We start from the raw sequence: 6,282 nt of genomic DNA, 5'->3' as shown, positions 1-6,282 counted from the left end.
TTCATATATGTGTCCATATATGGGCTCTCTGGTGTAAGCGAGGTAGACAGAGGAGAGGGCTCACTTGCGGGGGCTTTTTGTGAGGTCCAAAGGCATACTCGATATTTCTTTCCATTCCTCGGGGCTATAAAACTTCTTGGTATGTACTTTCAGGTCAGCCACTATTCTCCTTGTTAAAGCTGGCCTGTTGGAGCTCACAGAGAGATGAAACAATGGCAAGAAGAGGAGGATGCTGGAATTCTGTGTCTCCACTTTGTATGTTTTCTACATACAAACCTTTCCTGATGCATCTTCTTGTTCTCTTCACAACAACAAAATCCATTAAAGGTCAAAGGTCAAAACACAAATATATTTTTGGGAAGATAATTTTTTTTTTTTTTTTTAAAGTTTTGTAAATCTGAAATAGAAAGAATGTTTATGAGTTCTAGACCCCAAATTGACCACATCTTGTCTGAAGAAAATCCATAATGTGAAGTGTGTGTGAGAATCTATGGTGATGAGACATTCCAATGTGGTTCAGAGAGGCTGTTTGAAAGCTCGCAGCCTGTGTTCACTATGACTGGGTCACAGTGGTCTTTCTGCAGTGAGGAATGCCACAGGAACCCACAGCTCTGCGTCACCTGCATTCTCATACCAAAGCCTGTCTGCAGCCCCATGTTTGATCAGATGCCATGACAGTTTTCTAGCCAGGCTAAGACTCACCGCACAGCTAGGGATCTAGATATAATAGTTGCGCATAGCCAGGACAATAAACACACATCCGTCTGGTGTGGTCTGGTTAGTTCCTGCCCTGGGGCCTTGGATGTCTGAGATAACAATATACAGTACGATAAGTGGGTAATTGTGCTCCGAGGCAGCCTCAAAACATTATCACTGCCATCAAAAGAACTGCAAAGACCACTGGTGGGAGGAATATTCTTTAGTTACGGGAAAATACCTTCACATGAAAGTAAAAATACTCCTTTGGAAGTAAAATTCTTGCATTTTTAAAGCCTACTTTTGAGTACAACTATTTAGGTATTCTCAGCAAAATGTACTTATAGTACTGATCCCTGTAAATAGCATTTTTGAACTTTGTCCATGTGGTGTTTTTTGATATGCTAGAATACATATCATGCTGTGGCAGAGCATTTCCACTTAGGAGCTGCAGCATCACTCTGACAGTCCCAAAAACATGGATTCAGGCAGCCAGGGTTTCATACCTTACATTCCTAAGGAACCAATCCATCAACTTGCTGGGTGGGGCTTTCCATATCATCAAGCTGCAGGCCTGCAGCCGAGGGGTGGGTGGAGAAAGAGGCAGTACTTGTATATTCATAGATCTGGGACTGAATGAAGGCAAAGGTGTAGAGTTACATCTGGGGCACTTAAATACATAAGGATTTTTTTTGCTTGCAAAAACTATTGACTTCTGACTCAACTGTATCAGAACACTACAGAGATGAATGAATGACCATTTGTCAACATCCAACAAATGCAGTCGCATTTATGGACAAAACCTTACAATATGTTTGTATTCAAGATTCCCAAATAATAATCATTTGATATATATTGCAAAAGACACACTTTGATAGGATCTTTACCTTCAAAAAACAGCCATTAATACCCAGAAAACAACCGCTGTAAAACAGTTCAAGGGTAAAACAAACAAATTGCTTCCTGTAATGAGGTCTCTGTTCCCCAAAATCCTTTGCGCTCACAGGTGTGCCCAAAACGAGCAGTGCCATCTGGTGGCTTTACTGAAAATTGGAATATCTTGCCCTCTCTGCTACATTATGACAATATTTGATTGCTAATCCTGAAATGCATGGGTCATTTCTTAAACACTTTGTATAAGGTAGTCTAGATAAAGCCATTTAAAAAAGAAAAAGAAAATGGTTATTGAGCAAAGTATTGCTGGTTGGCTGAAGGAATGGATAGCCTTCATGCGGTATCTCCAGCATTTTTGTGGGGTTCCTTGACCAAAGCTGTTCTGTAGCTTGACAAAATAAAGACGGCACAGGCACCTCTTTTTTTTCTTCAGGCTTAATGCCAGAGGTTAGTGGCAACAAGAGAGCGCTCTTGTGAGATCATCTGACTACCAATGTTGGGAAGTTGGCCTGGAGCACTGCTTGCAGGCTACTGTAAATTTATAGGAGCAGGGTCAGGTGAGTTGATGTATCTATATGAGATTCCCTCATCAGTTCTAACCTTGAATTTGTTTTGACCAGTTATTTAGAGCCTCTTTTACATGCTCTGAATGGCTTTGTCATTTTCAGGCTAAAGTTCTGCTTTCAAATGCTTTGATCCATGAATGGTACAAACTCAAATGCATCTTTTTTTGCAAAACTGTTGTCGTCAAAAACCCTCCAATATCAAAGAAAATGCTGCTTTGGATTGCACCTGTAGCTGCTCTATTACATTACTGTGACAAAAATCCAAACAAACACACGCCTCTACCATTGTGTCTGTTTCAGGGCAATTTAAAAGTAACACTATGAGGTCAAACTAGATATTACAACATTGTTCTCTATAATTTCTCTTCTGCGCACTGTTTTTTTTTTAGGAATTATATTTTATAAGGTGATTGGGTTTCTATATGTCAAATCTTAATATGAAATATAACTTGTGACTACAGCTGTTATACATAAATGTAGTGGAGTAAAATTTCCATAATTTCCCCTGAAATGTAATGGAATATAAAGTGCCATCAAATCAGGTAGACTACCTCAGAATTGTATTTACAGTGCTTGAATAAATGTACATTGGTACTTTCCACCATTAGGGATAACTAAGAAGGGAGGTAATCTGAGCTGAGTCTTTGGTATTAAGTAAATACAGCAGAAGAAAAGCACACAGGCAAACTGTCCATGTCAGACATGTTGTTCTGTGGACAAAATCACCTTGATCGTTCATCACACCAAATCATCTTGTTTGGTGTCAGTGTTGAGAAAAATCTGCTGAGCCCTAAGTGGAGCTGGTGTTTATTCAGCTTTCACACAGGGCGGGGAGGCCGCAGGATTGAGAGGAGAAAAGGAGCCAAGGACTTTTTTCTCCGCAGAAATGTGGGCTGTCATCTAACGAGTGTGAAGCAAAGTTTCCTTATTAAGACAGAGGGGTTTGGATGGACGAGTGTTAGATTTCATTCTAGACAGCTTAAATCCCAGGAGACACTGCAGATCAGTTCCAATCGGCAGCACAGTCTGAGACAGTCAGTTCCTCTGCTCCACTGCTCACTCTCAACTCTGTTTCAGGCATGAGCAAAACCGAGAAAAATCAAAGCAAGTCACTGAGGAAAACCAGACTTTGGAAAAACGTGTTTGGAGTCAGACGATATCATTCAATAGATATTCCTGACGTTACTTGCAGAGTTGTCCAAAATTAGCACCCAAGTTTTGAGTCTCAGCTCAGTCCCAATATAGCCCTGCTGTCATTGCTGACTGAGAAATACTGTGCCTTCCTTACATGATGACTAAAGGAGCTGCTGTGCCGTTAGGGGAGAAACAGACAGCAAATATTGGCACTTAGCAGCAGATGAAGCTGACTGCAGCTACCTCACATACCTACTTCACATGAAAGCACCTGTTATCGCTTGGAAAGGATTGAATTCTGTCTTCTGTACTATTACATAAAGGCCAGAGTACAAGACACTTCCTGAAATTTGACACTCAAAATATTACTTTCATGACATTTGGCTGGGCAGCCAAAGCATAAAGCATGTGAATCAACTCGGTTCATCATCTTTCATAGAAGGCATGACTTTAACTTCATCTAAAACTCCCAGGCAAATTCTGTCCAAACGAATAAAATCAACCACTACATCATTCAGAGCAATAATACTGTAACCTTTTGAGTTTTAACTTTGTGACACTACAGCTGACAGACAATATCCAGCTCCAAGTTATGAAAACAACGAAGACATCCTCAACAGGCCATGGTAACTATTTTCATTAAATCAGTGGTTGCACAGTGATGAGTTATGGAGCCAACATTTTGGGAGAACCCCACTGATGACCTAAAATAGTCATGTGCTCCAGACATGAGTAAAATGCTTTTAGATCCATCAGCTGCTGTCTCCCAGGTTTATGTTCAGGAGCACTGCTTCTCGGAGCAGGTAGACGGGTGGCATGTGAGTATCCTTAAACAACAGGCATCCTCAACACAATGACCTCACCCACTGTGACCGTAATTCACCGCTATATTCAACAGTGTTTCTTTTCTTCAGCCTTTTCAGGGCATTTAACTGCCAACACAGTGCAAGTGTGTTTACATGAAGATCATCCTCTTCATGTACACTTTACACTAACAGCATCCCCTGGCACATGAAGTGCCTAACAGTCGTACTGAGGGACACTTGGATAAAGACAAACACAATTGTCAGGTCAGTCGTAAAAGTCGTGATCTTCAGGTACAGGGTAGAATGGTACAATGGCAAAATATGACTAATACAATTAATGTGATATAAACAATCCAGAAAAGCAAACTGTGTGAAAATTTCAGGGAGGAACAGATTGTTAAGTATATTCTTGCTTCTCTGTACCAGACCATCTTTGGGTCTGAACCACGTGAAACAAAATGGACTGAAGCCAAACAGCCATTCAATCCATAAACAATGCTGGTTTCCACTGTTTTATCAGCTTGAGCAACCTCTTCCTTTGCCGTCATTGTACTGACAAGTGTAATGAAATGGGATTACAAATTTAAAATATGATTCCTGTAAACTTTTATACAAATTTTGAAGAGCAGGTGTGCTGGGAAAGCAGTCAAAGGAGGAGAACATCCCTCACATTGCCCAAAGATTACTGGCTTTACCTTGTTGTTCTCTGATCGTTTGTTCTGACGGAGAACTGTGAAAGATGCTGTCAGGTTGAAATGTTGTCTTTGATCAAAAGAAAAAAAGGGGAGAGAAAGAAAACAAACTCGCTGCACACTTTGGACAAATGGTCCAGCCCAAAACCCACAAGCTTTTCCTGATGTGCATTTTTTCCAAACCTCACTTCCTCTTTCATCACTTTTCTCTAAAAGCAGGATAAAACTGGCACAGGGCAAAGACTGTTTCCCTCTCTCTTAACAGTATGCTTTAACACACCCGTATGCCCTCTCAATCAGTTTAATAGTATTAGCCTTACCAGTAATGTGTTCCAAACAAAAATAAAAATATACTGTCCAAATTTATGGTCAGTTCCCATGGAGATTTCTTGTGCTGGAAGATTTCATTTACATATTTATATATAAAGAATTCACCAATGTTATGTGATATAGCTTACCGCAATTCCTCAAAAGGCTAATTGAGTATCTGGCAAACAATTACATTTCAAGGAGTATTATTAACATATAACTTTTCCAGTGTTGACAACTCTCAGTTTCACTGAGGCTGTTCTTAGCACGAGCCATGATGCCATTCCTGAACAGTATCATTTCTGAGCAAACAGTAAATTGCCAGTTATTAAAACTTGGAAAATTTGTATCAGCCGAGTGCATTTTCCGTTGCCCTGCCTCAGTCTAAACATTGTGTAGGTTAGTTCCAAAATGATGAAAGTGGAGAGTTGACCCAGTGTCATTTGGCTTAGCCACAGGATAGCATGGCTTCATTTTTGAGAACTTGAGCGTGTAACAAAGCCTGAACTAAATGGCTGCCAGGCTGCGAGGATTAGATATGGCACAAGCCACAGTGACTGCAAAACAAACTTTCGAACACAGCAAATTTAAGACATTTAGGATGCCACAGATTTACACTGTTGGTGCTAAGGATTATGTGGCATTTAAAAACTCCAGAAACTGTTATCAGGTTCTACTGCTTCATTTAATCCTTTAGATGAAACAGTTGAAGCAACAGTTTCGAAAATTTTACTGCCTGCACAATTATTTCAAACAACAAAATTCTTGATACACGAATAATGCACATTTTCCTATAATTACGGATGATTTTTTTTGCATTTTTGGAAAACTTGAGATCTTGCTAAGAGCTTTGGAGGTTTTGATTAGTCTCCACATGACTTTGTAATGATAGACCCACCAAAGAGTCGGTGAGGTTGAGGAGGTTAATGACAAATGCCATGATGTAAGAGATCAGGCATCAAACCTTGTGGCCGACAAGGTGCAGGTGGAGCACACGTGCAGGAAAATGGCATGTGACATGCAATTGCTTTAATGCCAAATGACAGAAAAACACACAAAGCTTGAGAAATCAATATAGACTAAGAAATGAACAGAGAGGTGGTTGAGTGAAAAACCTTAACCTTTTTTATTTTCATTGTAACCATCATGGTTGAAATTTTGCAGAAGGCTATAAATACACAAGCT

Source organism: Embiotoca jacksoni, unplaced genomic scaffold (assembly GCF_022577435.1).
Source record: "Embiotoca jacksoni isolate LCO1_2020_lvr unplaced genomic scaffold, fEmbJac1.0.p SCAF_3, whole genome shotgun sequence".
NCBI lineage: Eukaryota > Metazoa > Chordata > Actinopteri > Embiotocidae > Embiotoca > Embiotoca jacksoni.
The sequence above is the reverse complement of the archived record's forward strand: the minus strand, read 5'-3'. Positions refer to the sequence as shown.